Genomic DNA, 19,739 nt, shown 5'->3' on the forward strand with positions numbered 1-19,739 from the left:
TAAATGTAGATGTCCGAACTGGATAGCATCTGCAGTCATAACAAATGGGTTGTCCTGTCAGGCAGCCCTTCGGTCGGCCGGATTCCAAAGTCTGGGTCTGGCTTCGGCTGATGTCGCACTTCACCCGACGTCATCTCTGCTGGTCTTTGGGTATAAAGGCATCAGCCGACACCATTTTCCTCAGTGTTTCTTGCCCCAGATGCCAGTTGCCCTCTTGGAAGGTAAATTTTGGATAAATGCCAATGTTTCCAAAAAGGTAGAAGTCAAACAAAAAATAAGCATGTATGTACATATATACAAACAAATACACCATAAGAGACCCCCCCCCCTCCAGCTAGCTATTAGGAGGGTAAATACCCTAGGAGTACCACAGAGGGGAAGGAGGGAGGGTAATCCTGACTGCAGATGCTATCCAGTTCGGACATCTACATTTATGGTAGGTACAAAACTGTACTATGTCCTTCATGGATGCATCTGCAGTCATAACAAATGGGTAGAATACCATAGCCAAACTAGGGGAGGAGGAATAAAAATTATGGAGTAGTTAGGATCCCTTGCAGTACAGCAGTGGCAAACCCTGCTCGGGATCTAGAATATAGAGGTAAATTATAATGCTTGGCAAATGTATGCACGGAGGTCCAAGTAGCCGCCTCAATAATGTCCTTGGTTGCCACTCCTCGTAAGAAAGCTGTGGTAGTGGCTGTAGCCCTTGTAGAATGAGGTCTTATGTTCTGTGGAATTGGTTTTCCATGGTAGGAGTAACAGAATCTTATGCAATTTCCTATTCATTTGGAGATGGTCTGTTTGGAAATTGCTTTTCCTTCCCTTCCTGTTGCATAGGCTACAAAAAGCTGGTCAGTTTTTCTGTTACTTTTGGTTCTGTCCAGGTAGTAGCGTAACTGTCAATGTACATCCAAGGTATGCAGCATTCTTTCACCTCTGTTTTGTGGATTGGGAAAGAAGGTAGGTAGGTGGATTGCCTGGTTTAAAGACACTCTGGATACCACCTTAGGCATAAATGTAGGATTAGTTCTCATGGACACCCTATCTTGATGGAAGATTAGGAAGGGTTGCACTGCCATTAAGGCCTGTAGTTCCGAAACCCTCCTTGCTGAGGTAATAGCCAGTAGGAAAGCAGTTTTCCATGACAGGTGTTGTAGATCTGCTGCTGCTGCTGGTTCAAACGGAGGGAGTGTCAACTTTTCTAGCACAAAGTTCAAGTCCCATGCTGGTAATGATGGTTTCCTAGGAGGTTTTACATTCTTGATCCCTCTGAGGAACTGCCTGAGTAGAGGATGTGAAAAGACAGGAGGATCAAAGCTGTATTCTGCTGAAATAGCTGATGCATGTATCTTGATGGAGGAATAGGACAGGCCTGTATGTAGAAGCTCTGCCAAGTACTCCATAATGTTAGCAATATCTATGTTCGACATCTTTTCCCCTTTCAGTACTCCAAATGACAAACCTTTTCCATTTTCCTGCATAGTTCCTTCTTGTTGAAGGTCTGCGGGCTTCAAGGATAATGTCTTTAACCCTTTGGGAAAGGTCTGGGTTAGTTGCTGCTATGTGATGTTCCAGGCAGTCAGTTGCAAGGTTTTTAGGTTTGGATGCATGATGTTGTAGTTGTTCTGAGTTAACATCAAAGGCATCAGGGGTATTGACCACATTTTCTCCCGAGACATGTTCCTCAGCAATGGGTACCAGTGTTGTCTTGGCCAGTTCGGAGCTATCAGGATTATCCTTGGACGTTCCTCTGATTTTCAGTAGTACCTTGTGCATCAAGGGAAGAGGTGGGAATGCATATGCTGTCAGGCCTTTCCAGCTGAAGGAGAGAGAGTCCACCTTCCATGCAAGTGGGTGGAATGTCCTTGTGCAGAATTTTTTGAGCTGGTGATTTTGTGGGGAAGCGAATAGATCTATCTGTGGCATTCCCCATTTCTTTGTGATGGCCTTGAAGATGTCCGGGTGTAGCATCCATTCGTGAGCATCCGAGGTTGTTCTGCTTAAAATGTCTGCTAGGGTGTTCTCTTTTCTCGGTACAAATATTGCCTGTAACTGGATGTTGTAGCTGAGAGCCAGATTCCAAAGGTCCAAAGTCATTCTGCATAGGGGGTAAGAATGAGTGCCTCCCTGTTTGTTGATGTACCACATGACTGTGGTGTTGTCTGTCCTCATCATCAAATGGCCTTCTTTGAGGAATGGTCTGAATTTTAGGATTGCCAGTTTTACTGCCAGCATTTCTTTTTGGTTTATGTGTAGGTGCAGCTGGTCCTGAGTCCACAGTCCTTGTATGCATTTGTCCAGCATGTGTGCCCCCCATCCTAGGTCTGAGGCATCCGTTGTGATGGTCTGGTTTGCTCGAAAGTTGTGGAAGGGTAAGCCTGGGTTTGACTGACATGCCCGAGCCCACCAGAGGAACTCCTGTTTTAAGCATGGGATTAGTGGTATTTCTGTTTCTAAGCTGTGCCTGTGTTGAGACCATAAATTCTTTAGGTACCACTGTAACTTTCTCATATGCAGTCTGGCATGTGGGACCAAGATTATGCATGATGCCATGAAGCCCAAGGCCTGCAGAACTTTTCTTGCTGTTAGTTTGTTCTGCTTTGTTAATGCTAAGAAGTAAAGAGGGAGTTCTTTTTGTTTTTCTGCAGTTAGTAATGCCATCTGTTTTACTGTGTCCAATTCCGCGCCCAAGAATGTTCTTGTCTGGGATGGGATCAGCCTTGACTTTTGAAAATTGACTGTGTATCCCAGGGCTTGTAGCAAGTAAATGACCCTTTGTAAATCTGTTGTCAGCTTGCTTTTGTTGTCCGCTTGTAACAGGCAGTCGTCCAGGTATGGATAAATTTGAATTCCCTGTACTCTGCAGTGAGCGATTACTGATGCCAGGCATTTTGTGAATACTCTGGGCGCAGTAGATAAGCCAAAGGGCAATGCTGAGAATTGATAATGCTCTGATCCTGCAAGAAATCTGAGGTATCTTCTGCAGTTTGGTCGAATGGGGACGTGCAGGTATGCCTCCTTGAGATCTAGAGTTACCAGCCAACACTCCTTGCCCAGCATGGGAAGAAGTTGCTGTAGGGTCAGCATTTTGAATTTTGGGACAATGATGTATGTGTTTAAGATGGACAAGTCGAGAAAAGGTCTCCAGTTTTTTTCTTTTCTTGGTACTAGGAATAGTCTGGAGTAGAATCCTTTGCCCTGTTCTGTTATTGGCACCCTTTCCACAGCTCTCATCTTTATTAATTCCGCTATCTGGTGCAGGGCTTCTATTTTTTGATTTGGGGGCAGGTTTGGCATTCCTCTTTTTACTGGTAAAGTGTGGAAGTGGAACCGGTAGCCTTGGTCTATGGTTTGCAAAATCCACTTGTCTTTTGTAATATAGTGCCAATTTTTCGAGAATAAGGCTAACTTTCCGCCTAATGGTGCTGCTATTTGCTCCCTGGTAGGCGGAGATAGAGTCAAGTCACTGAGATTGTCCTGTTGTAGTGGCAGTGGTTGTGTCTGTGCCTCGGTTATTGCCTTGCCACTGTCGTCCTCTGTAGGCACCTCCTCTGGATTGATGTCTGCCCCTAGAGCGCTGTTCCTGCCCCTTTGGGATCTTGTGGAGTCAGGAAAGGACCAATTTTGGCAGGCCAGTTCCTGCTAAACCTTGGGGCTGAACCTGTAGGAAATCTTTAACTGTTTGTACAGATTTTGCCTTCTCTTCCATTTTCTTCATTACCTGCTGGGCAGGTTCCCAAATAGACTGGCCTTATCCATAGGAGCATCCAATAGCTTAGCTTTAACATGAACCGGCAAGACCTGTTCTTTCAACCATGCATGCCTTCTTATCACTGTGCCAGTCATGGCTGATCTAAATGAAGCCTCCAGTGCATCATAGCCACATTTTAAAGAATGGTTACTAACCTGTTGGATGTTATTCACCATTTCTAATACATATTTCTTATCTAAAGATTCATCAAAGGACAGCTTTTTAATTAACTGATCAAGCATAAACTCTTGGTATTGGATCATGTGAAACTGACAGTTTAAAGCTCTAGCTGAGAGAGTAGCAGAGGTGTAGACTTTTCCCCCCCATCTCTCTAAGGACCTGGATTCCCTTTCAGAGGGAATAGGGTTTTTTGCTGTGGTCGAGGCTACTGCCTTAGGCCCCTGGGATATAGTTTCGGGGTCTGCAAGTGGGGCCTTATATAGGTGGTGATGAGTGTCTGGCACCCTGTAAAATCTATCTGGTTTGGCAGGGGCTGGAGGTAAAGAATCAGGTGCAGTGCAGACATCATTAAATGCATCGTCCACAACAGGTAGGACAGGAGGTATAGCTAAGGGCCCATGTTGTGGTAAGTGCAGAAAAGTCCTAAGCCTTTTTCTTGAATCTGAGAAATCTTGTCCCTGCCATTGGAATTGTTCTCTCATGGCATGTAAGGTTTCCCCAAAGGAGAATTCCTCTGGTGGAGAGGCAGCTGGAATGGATTCTTCAGCATCTGAATCTTCATAATTGGAAAAAGGAGCCTCTGGCTGGTCTGTAATGTCTGAGTCATCCGCAGAGTCATCAGAGGACACAGGCTCGGGGGGCTCTGCTCTAGGTCTCTTTTCTGGTGGCTGAGAGGCCCTGTCTGGGTGAGATTGGGATCCCTAATTAAGGATATTAAATCTTCTGCCAGAGTAAGCATTTGTGAACTAGAAGTGGGCCTGAGTGAGGGTGGTTTAACAGGCACTGATTTAGCTGATTTGGCTGCTTTAGCCCTGGCAAAGGCCTTAATAGACATGGCTGCAGGAGGCCTAGCAGCACCACGTGCTGGGGTAGAGATATCCAAGGGGATGGTGTCTGATAGATCAGTAGGAACCACAGTTGTAGGCAAAATTTCTGAGGCTGATTCAGGTAAGGTAGCAGGAGCCTCAGTAGTAGTCATGGATTCGGCTGAAGATTGACCAGTTTTCTCGGTTTCGCCGAAACCGAGACACTCGCTTGCTTAACCGTGGTTCCGCCGAAACCGCGGACCGCGAGTGTCGGTCTTTTTCTTTGCGTTTAACAATTTGGGTAGTCGGAGGATCCGACGGCATAATGTACGCAAAATCTGAGCCGAAAAACTGTTCAGCAAACTCCGACCGACGCCTAAGCGTCGTCGGTTGAAGGAAGCACAGGCCGAGCAGGCTGCTACGCCGTGGTCTGGGCCTAAGCAAGGCAAACAGTAAGAGTGGAAATCTTTATGAGGTATTTGTTTCCCACAAGTTAAACAGTTATTGACTTTTTCTGACATCGGCTGAGGCAAGAAAGAGTCCCCAACGGGTACTTAGCTTTTAGAAGTCTTCAAGTAGTATTCGGTAGTAGTAATCTCTGGATCTGACCGACCGGCACTTGCGAACAGCTTCTGCTTCGGTGCCACGCGGCAAGAAAGACTGAGGAAAATGGCGTCGGCTGATGCCTTTATACCCGAAGACCAGCAGAGATGACGTCGGGTGAAGCGCGACATCAGCCGAAGCCGGACCCGGACTTTGGAATCCGGCCGACCGAAGGGCTGCCTGACGACAGGACAACCCATTTGTTATGACTGCAGATGCATCCATGAAGGACATCAGCCTGAAGTTTTGACATGCTTGGATGTAATGACAGCCAAAATAACGGTCTTCCAAGTACAATGCTGTACAGAAGCAGAGTCAAAAAGGAGCAAAAGTCAATTTAAGCACAAAATTAAGGTCACAGAAAGGCAGAATACGCTTATTGGGAGGCCATATATGAAGGACATCTTTAAGAAAAGTACAGTTGTGTACACTTACCATAAATGTAGATGTTAGAGTGTATTCACTGTTGCAGTCATCGCATTTGTGTTATCTACTTGCAGTAGCTCTCAGTTGGCCTGATTATCAAAGTCTTGGGTCCTGCTTCAGTTGCTGTCTCATCTTCCGTGACGTCAGGTAGTCAAGGGTATAAAGCATGCAGCCGATGCCATTACATCAGTGTTTCTTGCTCCAGATGTCAGGTGCTCCCCTAATGGGAAGCAATTAAATCTATAAATACACAGTTATACCTCCAACAAAAAAGCAAATACACCAAAAAGCTTTTAAGTATAGTAAAGGAGACTAGAGCTATAGCCAAAAGAAGTCAGGGGGCTGGAGGGAGGGTAACCAGGACTGCAACAGTGAATACACTCTAACATCTACATTAATGGTAAGTGTACACAACTGTACTATGTTCTTCATGTTTCACTGTTGCAGTCATCACATTTGGGTACATTCCCAAAGGATGGGAGGAGGAATTTAGATAGCATTAGGACCAGCTATAAGGCCCTGCAAGACTGCAGTAGCAAAGCCAGCTCTGGATTTAGAGAATATTGGCAAATGTTAATGCTTGGGTGAAAGTATGTACAGAACTACAAGTAGCAGCTTCTAGGATGTCTCTGGTAGAGACACCTCTGAGAAAGGCTGTAGCGATAGACGCAGCCCTAGTAGAATGGGATCTAATTCCCTGTGGGATAGGTTTTCCATGGTGCTTATAGCAGAAATGAATGCAATGGCCTATCCATTTAGAAATTGTTTGCTTTGAAATAGCCTTCCCCTCTGTTCCCGCAGTAAATGCCACCAGCAGTTGTTCAGATTTCCTTAGAGATTTAGCCCTGTCCAAGTAAAATCTAAGTTGTCTGTGCACATCTAAAGAGTGCAGTATCCTTTCCCCTTTGTTCTGTGGATTAGAAAAAAAAAGTTGGCAAATGAATGGACTGATTAAGAGCCACACTGGATACCACCTTGGGCATGAAAGGGGGATTTGGTCCTGAGGGATACCCTGTCCGCATGAAAGGCGATGAAAGGCTCCACTGCCTTAAGGGCCTGTAATTCAGATACCCTTCTTGCTGAAGTGATTGCTTAAAGGAAAGCAGTTTTCCAAGAAAGGAATTTTAACTCTACAGTTGCAGCTGGCTGAAAAGGAGTAAGAGTGAGTTTTTCCAATACAAAATTAAGATCCCAGACTGTAGCTGGGGCGCTCCCGGGTAGTTTTACGTTTTTGGCCCCTCTGAGGAACTGCTTGAGTAGTGGGTGAGAAAAAGAGGGGTTATTCTGTGTTGTAATGAGCTGAAATGGCTGAGGCATGAATTTTGATGAAAGAAAAGGAAAGGCCCTTGTGAAGCATCTCAGTTAAGTATTGAAGAATCTGAGGCAAACTGGGCGCTGCTGTGGCCATCCCTTGAGTTTGGTTCCAGGCACAGAATCTTTTCCATTTTTCAGCATAAGATTTTCTAGTACTAGGCCTCCTTGCTGCCAAAATGACATCCAACACTTGTTTACTGAGGGATGGTAACGGAGAAATCAGGTAATTAGCCAGGTTGCCAAGTTCTGGGTTTGAAGCTGGGGGTGCAGAATCTGGCTCTCCTGCTGAGACAGCAGGGAAGGGGTCTGAGGTAGGTGCCATGGGGCCAGCTGTGACACACTGCGCAAGACAGGGTACCAGTGTTGGCATGGCCATTCTGGTGTAATTAGTATCATCCTTGGTTTGTCCTGTTTGATCTTTAGTAGTACTTTGAAGAGGAGAGGCAGAGGAGGAAAGGCATAAACTGATAGATTTTTCCAGCTGAAGGACAGCGCATTCACTTTCCAAGCTTGTTTGTGGGGAGTCCTTGTGCAGAATTTGTCCAATTGGTAGTTCTGGGGGGAGGCAAACTGGTATATATCTGGGATCCCCCATTTGTTGATCAACATGTTGAAAATCTTTGGTTCCAGTTTCCACTCATGTGGGTCCATGAGATTTCTGCTTAGTTCGTCTGCCGGTGTACTTAGTTTTCCTGGCAGGAATTGAGCCTCGAGATGAACTTGGTAGCTCAAGGCTATGTTCCACAGAGCCATAGCTAGTCTGCAGAGGGGGTAAGAATGGGTAACCCCCATGCATGTTTATGTACCACATAACAGTGTTGTCCATCTTTACCATTAATTGTCCTGGAAGAATGTGGTCTTTGAAGGCTGTCAGAGCATTCTGTACAGCTAACATTTCTTATTGATTGATATGCAGGTGCATTTGACTTGGGTTCCATTTGCCCTGAATGCACTTCCCTGAAAAGTGAGCCCACCATGCATATATGCTCCCTAAGAGTATGCAAGGTTTCACCAAAAGAAAAGTCCTCTGGGGGAGAAGCAGAGGGAATAGAGTACTCGGCATCAGAATCCTCACATGTAGATAAGGGTAAAAGGTTGAAGCATCTCCCAGCATATCGGACTCCGAATGGGTCTCAGCAGAGGCCTGCAAATCTGAAGTAGTGGGTATCAGGGGCTGCGAAAGCACCGGAGAACTGGTGACTAGCTTAGGAGAAGCTTCGTCGGCAGCTTTGTACCTAAGCAGCCTGTCTCTGTCTTTATCTTTGCGTTTTTTCGTAATGTCAGTAGTCGGGTGGCTTACCGAAGACATATCTGGATAATTGAACAGAGTTCCAAAATATTTAGAAGCAGAAATGTACCAACGACAAATAGTTTGTGGTTTAAATAAGGCACAAAACAGACAGCGAGGCAAGTCGTGGTCATGGTCTAGGCAAGGAATACAGTACGAATGAAAATCTTTGATGCATGTGCTTTCCACAAGAAATACAATTATTGACTTTTACTGACATCGGTTTGGAGCAAAAAAAGTTTCCTCAACAGGGTACTTAGCTTTAGTTGAAGACTTCGGTTCTGAAACTCGAAAACGAAAATTTCAGGAGTCAACCGACCGGCACTTGCGAACTGCTTCTGCTTCGGGCACTGCACAGCAAGAAAGACTGATGTAATGGCGTCGGCTACATGCTTTATACCCCTGACTACCTGACGTCATGGAAGACGAGACAGCAACTGACGCAGAACCCAAGACTTTGATAATCAGGCCGACTTGAGGGCTACTGCAAGCAGATAACCCAAATGTGATGACCGCAACAGTGAAACAGGAAGAACATCTGCATGATCTCAAATCAAGAGGCCAGAGGAAGAGTTTAAGGGCAGATGAGCAGAAACTTATGACAAGTCAGCTTTAACTGAAGAGTATGCCAGCTAAGCATGGAACAGACCACACAAAAGAAAACCCACAGGAGCCTCCACAGTAGGGGATTGTGATGGCAAGAGAGGCATTAGGCAGAAAATATCTTCCATTTGGACAATTTCCTGGGCTCCTATAGAACCCGAAGCACGTTCTCAGAAAAGAGGTGCCTAAAAGGGATGTAAACCCTATCACCTACAGTGTCATTTGAAGTGTGGAAAAATGAGGATGGATGAGAGACCCTCATGTGCGAGTAGATCACTACGATGCGGTAACTTATGATTACCCCTGGTCAAGAGAGAAAAAGGGGGAGTCAGTGTTGTCTGAGCCAAAAGGGAGTCACCAGCAAGATTTTGGGAGAGGAGTCCTGCTTGATTTTGGGAGAGGAGTCCTGCTTGACATTGTACAGAACTCGCGGTGACAGAGGAAAAAAAGGACAGGTATACAGAAACATCCCCTTCCAAAGAAAAGACAGGGTGTGCACTATCCAAGTCATAGGACTTGAGACTGGAACAGAATAGAGAAAATTGATTAGAGGGAAGACAAAAAGATTTACCCAGGGAATACTGCACCCATGGACAATGTCCAGAAGCACATCTCTGTGAAGCACCCATTCATGAGATTGGTACATATACATATATGTGTGTATATATATATATATATATATATATATATATATATATATATATATATATATATATATATATATATATATATATACGGCCATTGTGAAGTGGAAAAGCATATGGCAACTGCAGAAAGGGTCTTATCTTTCTCACATCTGGCTAGAGTCTCTAACTTTGGAGCCAAACAGGATGATCCATCAAAAAGAGTGCTGATGAAAGATGACAAATGGTTCCACAAAATTAAATAAGTACATCCAGGTGTCTCTTCTGATGGCAACACCTGAACCTGCTTCTCTTGTCATCCCTTCGGCAGCATGAGCAGTTAGCCTCATGGACGAACTGGAGATGGATTCTAGGGTGGCAAGCTAAGAAGCAACACTGTCTCGAACTCACTCAGCGGTTGCTCCTGAAACAGTATCTGTAAGCTCTATAATCCGATCTCTTTGAAGCCTGGTAAAATGTGGTATACAACTCAAAGACCTGAGAGCAAAGGTTGACTATGCGAAACTGCGCTTGCCAAATTTATCCATTGTCCTAAACTCCTTGCTAGAAGGAGAGATAGTAAGCTCCTTCTTGGTGGCTGCCACAACCACCACGGCAACCACATTAATACCTCTGGCCTAGTGTTGCTTATCTTTAGGGGCAGAGAGAAGTCAGATCTCTTTGGGATCAGCTTGAGGAGGTCAGGTAAATACAGTTTTGTACCTACCATAAATGTAGATGTTAGAGTGCTAATACGGCTGCAGTCATAACAGATGGGTTCTCCTGCCGTCAGGTGGGTCCTCGGTCGGCCGAATTCCAAAGTCTAGGTCCAGCGTCAGTTGCCGTCGCTTCTTCCCTGACGTCAGTGCGACAGAGGTATAAAAGCACCAGCCATCGCCATTTTCTTCAGTTTTTCTTGCCCCAGATGTCAGGTGCCCCCAGAAGGAAGGCAAAACATAAATTTATGCAGTAAAGCAAATGCAATATAATCAAAAAACAGTAGTTGCAAGCAAATACACCATAAAAGAATACCCCAATGAGGTTGTATGAGGAGGTGTTAGCCATAAGGCCTGTCCCAAGAGGGGAAGGAGGGAGGGAAACCTGGACTGCAGCTGTATTAGCACTCGAACATCTACATTTATGGTAGGTACAAAACTGTACTATGTTCATCGTGCATACAGCTGCAGTCATAACAGATGGGTAGAATCCCAAAGCTAATAAAGGGGTGGTAGGCACTAAGTGGAACTAGGAGGAGCCAGGATGCCCTGCAAGACTGCAGTGGCAAAGCCCGCTCTAGTTTTGGAGTATAATGGTAGGTGATAGTGCTTGGAGAAAGTATGTACTGAACTCCAGTGGCTGCTTCCAAAATATCTTTGGTAGGTACACCCCTGAGGAAGGCAGCAGAGGTAGCTGTGGCCCTTGTGGAGTGAGATCTGATGCCTGTAGGTACAGTTTTACCATGAAAAGAGTAACAAAAGCGTATGCAGTGGGCTATCCATTTTGAGATTGTCTGTTTGGAAATAGGCTTCCCTTGAGCACCTGTAGCATAGGACACAGAGTTGCTCTGATTTTCTGAAAGGCTTTGTTCTGTCCAAATAATAACAGAGCGGTCTATGAATGTCCAAGGAATGTAGTAGCCTCTCCCCTTTGTTTTGTGGATTAGGGTAAAAGGTAGGTAAGAGGATAGCCTGATTCAAGGCTACCCTGGATACTACCTTTGGCATAAATGAAGGATTGGTTCGTAAGGAAACTCTGTCCTGATGGAAAATGATGAAAGGCTGCACAGCCATGAGGGCTTGTAGTTCCGAAACCCTGTGTGCTGAGGTGATAGCTAGAAGGAAGGCTGTTTTCCATGACAAATATTGCAGATCTGTTGAAGTAGCTGGCTCAAAAGGAGGCAGGGTTAGTTTTTCTAGAATGAAATTGAGGTACCAAGCAGGTACTGGTTGCTTCCTTGGGGGGTTTATATTCTTAGCCCCTCTGAGGAAATGTCTTAAGAGAGGGTGAGAGAATAAAAGAGGATCAGTGTTGTACTCTGCAGAAATGGCTGAGGCATGAATTTTGATGGAGAAGAATGAAAGTCCACTGCTTAGCAGCTCGGCTAGGTACTGTAGTATTTGAAGTAAATTCAGTATTCCAGGATTCTGACCCTTTTTCTGATTCCAGACACAAAACCGTTTCCATTTTGCGGAGTAGGCTTTTCTAGTAGAAGGCCTACTGGCCTCCAAAATGACATCCTGCACCTCCTTGGAGAGTAGGGTCTGCTGTGAATTTAAGGAATTCTCCATGCAGCTAGATTGAGTGTTTTCAGCCGACTGTGAAGAGTTTTGAAGTTGTGCTGAGTCAGTAGAAGGGGCATTAGAGGCAGGATCCATTGTGGGGAATGCGTCACGCTCCTCAGGAGTGGGTACCAGTGTTGTATTGGCCAGTCTGGAGCAATGAGAATCATCTTTGGTCTGTCTGCTCTGGCTTTTAATAGAACTTTGGCCAGCAGTGGAAGAGGTGGAAAGGCATAAACAGTCATTGTTGTCCAACTGAAAGAGTGCATCCACTTTCCAGGCCTGTGGATGAAAGGTTCTTGAGCAGAATTTTGTCAATTGGTAATTTCTGTGGGTGGCAAAGAGATCTATGTCGGGCCTTCCCCATGCTTGAATTATCATTGTAAAAACTTGAGGATGCAACTTCCATTCGTGTGGATCAGTCATATTTCTGCTCAGGTTGTCTGCCAGTGTGTTTTCCTTCCCCGGCAGGAATTGTGCTTGAAGTTGGATTTGCAATTCCAGAGCCGTGTTCCAAAGCGACATGGCTAGTCTGCACAGGGGATATGAATGAGTTCCTCCCTGTTTATGTACCACATCACTGTGGTGTTGTCTATTCTTATCAATAGCTGCCCTGGATGCAGTAGGTCTTTGAAAGCCATAATAGCATTTATTACTGCTAGCATTTCCTTTTGATGGATGTGTAGGTGCTTTTCTTTTTGTGACCACTTGCCCTGAATGCACCGATCTGTCATGTGCGCCCCCCAGGCGTAGTCAGAGGCGTCTGTTGTGATGACTTGATTTGCTTGAGGCTTGCAGAATGGGAGACCTATGTTTGTTTGGCATGCTTGAGCCCACCACAGAAATTCCTTTTGAAGACATGGAATAAGTGGTATGATCGTTTCCAAACTGGGGCTGTGTTGAGACCATAAGTTTTTTAGGTACCATTGAAGTTTCCTCATATGCAGCTTTGCACATGGGATTAGCAGGATGCAAGATGCCATGAATCCCAGAGCCTGCAGGATTTTCCTTGCAGTCAGCCTGGTGAAGGTTGCCAGTTTTTTGAAGTATTGAGTTAATTGCCCTTGTTTCTCTGGTGTGAGGTAGGCCATCTGGGTGTTTGTATCCAAGCTGGCACCCACAAAAAATATTGTTTGACAGGGTATTAGTCTTGACTTCTTTTTGACTGTGTATCCCAGAGAATTCAACATTATTACAAACGCCAGGTGTTTCAGAAGAGTGTGTTTGCTGTCCGCTTGGATCAGGCAGTCGTCCAAATATGGGTATATTTGTATCCCTTGAAGTCTGCAGAAGGCAATTACTGATGCCAGGCATTTCGTGAACACTCTGGGCACAGTAAATAAGCCAAAGGGAAATGCAGAGAATTGATAATGGGATGAACCTGCAAGAAATCTGAGGTATCTTCTGCAATCTTGTCTGATTGGGACATGCAGGTATGCCTCCTTGAGGTCCAATGTTACCAGCCAAGACTCCTTGCCCAGCATGGGAAGAAGCTGCTGTAATGTGAGCATCTTGAATTTTGGTACGAGTAAATATTTGTTTAGGATGGATAGGTCCAAAATAGGTCTCCAATTTTTGCCCTTCCTTGGTACCAGGAATAGTCTGGAATAAAAACCTTGACCCTGTTCTTGTGCAGGTACCTCTTGAATAGCTTTCATGTCCATGAGATCTGAAATTTGTTTTTGTGCCTCTGCCCTTTGTGTGGCAGGTTTGGCATGCCTCATTTTTGGGGTGTGAAAGTGGAATCTGTAGCCTCTGTCTATAATGTCCAGGATCCATTTGTCTTTAGTGACAATATGCCAATTTTTCGAAAATAATGCCAGTTTTCCGCCTAAAGGTGCTGCCATTTGAGCCTTGCTTGGCATGCAAAGGGGAAGTCATTGGGTCTGCTTTCTGAATGGCTGTGAACTATCCTCACCCCCTCTTGGTGTAGGCGTTTGCCATTGTCTGCCTCTAAATGATCCTTAAGATTGCCCTCTACCTCTCGGGCGCCTGTATCAAACCTCTGATGTCTGTCTGTGGCTGGAAAGGACCAATATTTTGAAGGCCAATTTCTACTGAAACGTGGCGGTTATACCTGTAGGAAATCTTTCATTGTTTGCATTGATTTTGCCTTTTCCTCCATTTTCTTTAATACCTCCTCAGCTTTAACACGAAACAATACATCTTTTTGAAGAGGTTTAGCTTTGACATGATTCTGGTAAGGTTTGCTCTTTGAGACAAGCATGTCTACGTATGACTGATCCTGTAACAGCAGCTCTACAAGAGGCCTCTAAAGCATCAAAACCACATTGCAAGGTATGTTTACCCACTTGCTCTGCACTATGCAACAAATCCTGCAACTCCTTCAAGTCTGGTTGTTCAGGTTGTGACATTTTGCTTTTCAACTGAGATAACAAAAACTGTTGATACTTTAACATATGGAACTGACAGTTGAATGCCCTCATGGTTAGTGGCAGAGGTGTACACCTTTTTCCCCCCACCTTTCTAAAGCTCTGGAATCTCTCTCTCTGAAGGTAATGGATTTTTGGCAGTGGAGGCCTTAATTCCCTTGGGACCCTGTGAAATAGTTTCTGGGTCAGCCGCATGGCTTTTGTATAGGAATTGGAGAGAGTCAGGAACCCGGTAATACCTGTCAGGCTTGACTGGAGCTGGAGGTAAAGAATCTAGGTTAAGGCTGGCCTCTGAATACACATCATCTAATATGTCTAAGACGGGAGGTATAGCCAGAGGCCTGTGCTGAGGGAGCAAGAGGAAATCCCTGAGCCTTTTTTCTTGGAGTCTGAGTACTCTTGGCCTTCCCAGTGGAAGTGTTCCCCTCAAGGTATGCAAGGTTTCCCCAAAAGAGAAATCCTCAGGGGGGCGGGGGGAGAGACAGAGGGAATGGACTCCTCTGCATCAGAATCTTTGAAAGGGGAGTAAGAATGTTCCTGGTCCTCAGAATGCTCTGAAGTAATGGAGGCCTGGTCCGAGGAAAGGTATTCTTCCTCCACTCTTAGTCTTTTGTCCGGGGGGAGATTGAGAACCCCTGATAAGAGTAATCAAATCCTCAGCCATTTTGAGCATCTGCTTTTTAGGCATGGGGCCTTGAGAGGGGCCCTGTGGAGCTTATCTTTTAGAATGCATGGCTGCTTTAGATTTAGTGTAAGCCTTAATGGAAAAAGAAGAAGGCAGCCTGAAGACACCTTGAGAGGTGACAGGCCTGTCTGAACTCTGAGTTTACCCGCCAAGAGTGACTTCGGTATCTGTAGTCGGGGTGTGGGCCGAAGAGCCTGCGACCTCAGGCACAGAAGACACCGCTAATGAAGTGTCATCGGTAGTCAGGGGCTGCGTAGGCACCTCGCTGAGAACCGGAGCACATGTAGTGGGCTTTAGCGTGGTGTCAGTAAAAGTCGTGGACCTCGTATGTCGGTCCTTATCTTTACGTCCTTTACTCAAAATTGGAGTCGGAGTATCCGACATGTTGTAGTTAAACTTTTTGCCAAAATAGTGTTGGGCGAACTCCGCCCGACGCTTAGTGTGTCTGTTGAAAGTAGCACAAAAACGACAGGCCGAGACGTCGTGGTCTGGGCCTAAGCAAGGTATACAGAGGGAGTGGAAATCCTTATGCAGTATTTGCTTCCTGCAAGAAATGCAATTAACTTTGTCTGACATCGGTCCGAGGCAAGAAAAGTTTCCCCAACGGGGTACTTAGCTTTCTAGAAGTCTTCAGTTGAAAAATATTCGTAATCTCAGGAGCTGGCCGACCGGCACTTGCGAACTGCTTCTGCTTCGGGCACCACGCGGCAAGAAAGACTGAAGAAAATGGCGTCGGCTGGTTCTTTTATACCCCTGTCGTACTGACGTCAGGGAAGAAGCGACTACAACCGACGCCGGACCTAGACTTTGGAATTCGGCTGACCGAGGACCCGCCTGACGGCAGGAGAACCCATCTGTTACGACTGCAGCTGTATGCACGATGAACATCTTCCAAGCCCACTCAGCGATCAACTTAACAAGATAGTCAGCGAAGAAATCCAAGAGGGGCTGGCACAAAAAGCCTCTAAGTATACAGATTCCTCTGAGGAAGGCTGGAGAGTAGTCCAGCCACCCCTCTAAGGATTTCTAGGATGTTGAAAAAAACATGTTCAGGGGGTGACTTAAAAGCAACCATCCCCTTCATAAAAATCAGTATCCTCTGTGAGGGTCTCCTCAGGTGATTCCAACTGCTTCATCTTGCATTTTTTCTTCTAAGGTACCTCTTCAGAGGTGTGTTCCTAACAGGTACCTGAAGATGACACAACCAAAGTGACTTGATCCTGTGAATTCTGTGCCCTCTGTCCCTGGGTAGAGATTGCAGAAAGGTTCAATTGAGGGGATGGAAACCGTTTGGTCCGATAAGGAAGGCACAGATTGTTTCCCCACAAGGGACAAGGCCGTCCATAGCCTGGAAGGCAAGTCCCCCTGCAGACGGATGGGAACCCAGAAAGTACAGTTTTGTATCTACCATAAATGTAGATGTCCGATAGGCATGCATCTGCAGTCCTTACAAATGGGTTGTCCTGTCGTCAGGCAGCCCTTCGGTCGGACGGATTCCAAAGTCTGGGTCTGGCCTCGGCTGATGTTGCACTTCACCCGACATCATAGCTGCAGTTATTCGGGTATAAAGGTATCAGCCGACGCCATCTTCCTCAGTGTTTCTTGCCCCAGATGCCAGGTGCCCTCTAGGAAGGCTAAATTTGGATAATTGCAAAAGTTTCCAAATAAGAGAGAGCAAATAAAAATAAACATGTATATACATATATACAAACAAATACACCATAATAGATTCCCCCAGCTAGCTAGAAGATGGGTAAATACCCTAGGAGTACCTCAGAGGGGAAGGAGGGAGGGTAATCCTGACTGCAGATGCATGCCTATCGGACATCTACATTTATGGTAGGTACAAAACTGTACTATGTCCTTCAAGGATGCATCTGCAGTCCTTACAAATGGGTAGAATACCATAGCCAAACTGGGGGAGGAGGAGTAATAAGATTATGGTGTAGTTAAGATCCCTTGCAAAACAGCAGTGGCAAAACCTGCTCGGGATCTGGAGTATAAGGGTAAATTACAATGCTTGGCAAATGTATACACGGAGCTCCAAGTAGCAGCCTCTAAAATGTCTTTGGTAGCCACTCCTCGTAAAAAAGCTGTGGTAGTGGCTGTAGCCCTTGTAGAGTGAGGTCTGATGTTTTCTGGAGTTTTCTTCCCATGATAAGAGTAACAAAATCTAATGCAATTTCCTATCCACTTAGAGATTGTCTGTTTTGAAATTGCTTTTCCTTCCATTCCTGGTGCATATGCTACCAGTAGCTGGTCAGTTTTTCTATTGCTCTTGGTCCTGTCCAGGTAGTAACATAATTGTCTATGTACATCCAATGTATGCAACAGTCTTTCTCCCCTGTTCTGTGGGTTGGGGAAGAATGTAGGCAGGTGGATAGCTTGGTTTAAAGATACCCTGGAGACCACCTTTGGCATAAAAGTAGGATTAGTTCTCATGGACACTATCTTGATGGAAGATCAGGAAGGGCTGTACTGCCATTAATGCCTGTAGTTCAGAAACCCTTCTTGCTGAAGTGATTGCAAGCAGGAAAGCAGTTTTCCATGATAAGTACTGTAATTCTGCTGTTGCTGCTGGCTCGAAAGGAGGGAGTGTCAACTTTTCTAGCACAAAGTTCAAGTCCCATGCTGGCAATGGTGGCTTCCTAGGTGGTTTCACATTTTTAATTCCTCTCAGGAACTGCCTGATCAGAGGATGTGAGAAGACTGGAGGATCCAGGTTGTATTCTGCTGAAATAGCTGATGCATGAATCTTAATGGAAGAATAGGACAGGCCATTGTGGAAGAGCTCTGCCAAGTATTCCAGGATGTTAGCAATGCTTACCAGTGACACATCTTCTCCTTTTGCAGTACTCCAAATGAAATATCTTTTCCATTTTGCTGAATAATTTTTTCTTGTTGAGGGTCTGCGAGCCTCCAAGATAATGTCTTTAACCCTTTGAGATTAACTTGGGTTATTTGGTCTTATGCAATGTTCCAGGCAGCCAGCTGCAGTGTTTTCATGTTTGGATGCAGGGTTTTGAAGTTGTTCTGTGTTAACAGTAAGGGAACTAGGGGCAGAGGCCATATTTGTTCCCGAGACATACTCCTCAGTAATGGGTACCAATGTTGCCTTGGCCAGTCTGGAGCTATCAGGATGATCCTTGGACGGTCTTCTTTGATCTTCAATAGCACCTTGTGCATCAAAGGAAGAGGTGGGAATGCATATGCTGTCAGGTTTTTCCAACTGAAAGATAGGGAGTCCACTTTCCAGGCAAGTGGGTGGTATGTCCTCGTGCAGAATTTTTTCAGTTGGTGATTGTGTGGGGATGCAAATAAGTCTATTTCTGGTAGTCCCCATTTCCCTGCAATGGTTTTGAAGATGTCCGGATGCAGCATCCATTCGTGGGCATCCGTGGTAGTTCTGCTTAGGATGTCTGCTAGTATATTTTCTTTTCCTGGCACAAAAATTGCTTGTAACTGTATGTTGTAGCTCAGGGCCACATTCCAGAGGTCCATTGCCATCCGGCATAGAGGGTATGAATGTGTGCCTCCCTGTTTGTTGATGTACCACATAACTGTGGTGTTGTCCGTCCTTATCAACAGTTGACCCTGTCAAAGAAATGGTCTGAATGACTGTATTGCCAGTTTTACTGCCAGCATTTCCTTTTGATTTATGTAGAGGTGCAGCTGGTCTTGAGTCCATAAGCCTTGTATGCACTTGTCCAGCATGTGCGCCCCCCAACCAAGGTCTGAGGCGTCCGTTGTAATGGTCTGGCTTGGTTGAGTGCTGTTGAAAGGCAGTCCTTTGTTTGATTGACAGGCCTGAGCCCACCATTGGAATTCTTGCTTCAGGCATGGAATTATTGGAATTTGGGTTTCTAGGCTGTGCTTGTGCTGAGACCATAAATTCCTTAGGTACCACTGTAACTTTCTCATATGTAGTCTGGCATGTGGAATCAATATTATGCAGGATGCCATGTAACCCAGGGCTTGCAGGACTTTTCTTGCTGTTAGCTGGTTCTGCTTTGTTAATGCCATGAAGTAGAGAGGAAGTTGCTTCTGTTTTTCTACTGTTAGGGATGCCATTTGTTTTGATGTGTCCAGCTCTGCACCCAAGAAGGTTATCCTTTGGGATGGTATCAGTCTTGATACACAATTTACACACAATCTTCATACACAATTTATATATCCCTATCAATCAATTTATATGAGAGAACATTCATTAATAGAGATGACAATATTTATAGAAGGCATATACATATTTGTGTATTTATATATTTATTTTTTTTTTATATATGCAATTAATTGATTGGTTATTCACAATATTCACAACATTCATTTAGTTATATTACTTAGTTATATTTGATGTCTTGGTGTCTACATTTGACATTCATATATATACATACAGGTATATAACGATGCACAATGACTTAGTAATAGTCCCTGAACAACAATGTCATTATTTGACAAAATGCTCCAGGAGCTATATACTATATTTTGCAATCTATTCAGTGATATCCTGGTCTTGTTTTATTATGTTATATTATATACACACCCTAATTATGAAAACAAGATGAAAATGTTTCGAATGAACAGAAGCATATAAATTTATGAATTTTAAGACCCTACAAATGAAATTTGAAGCTTAAGTGCTGCTTTGTGTTTATGAATGATTCTAATTTTGAATACCCACCCAATAAAATGGATCACCATTCATATTCATGTAATGTTTTGTATTTCACTTAATGACAGTTTGGTTTCAGTTATCCCCTGTCACAGTAAATGTTTTAACATAGAAAT

General features: G+C 44.8%; 1 protein-coding gene across 1 annotated transcript in view; it reads right to left on the reverse strand.

Annotated features, from left to right (window-relative positions):
• The window catches only part of CCT3 (chaperonin containing TCP1 subunit 3), a 1,145,726-nt gene that overhangs the window by 1,012,150 nt on the left and 113,837 nt on the right, over positions 1-19,739 (reverse strand).

Source organism: Protopterus annectens, chromosome 8.part0 (assembly GCF_019279795.1).
Source record: "Protopterus annectens isolate FY-2018-M chromosome 8.part0, PAN1.0, whole genome shotgun sequence".
In the NCBI taxonomy this organism is placed as follows: domain Eukaryota; kingdom Metazoa; phylum Chordata; order Ceratodontiformes; family Protopteridae; genus Protopterus; species Protopterus annectens.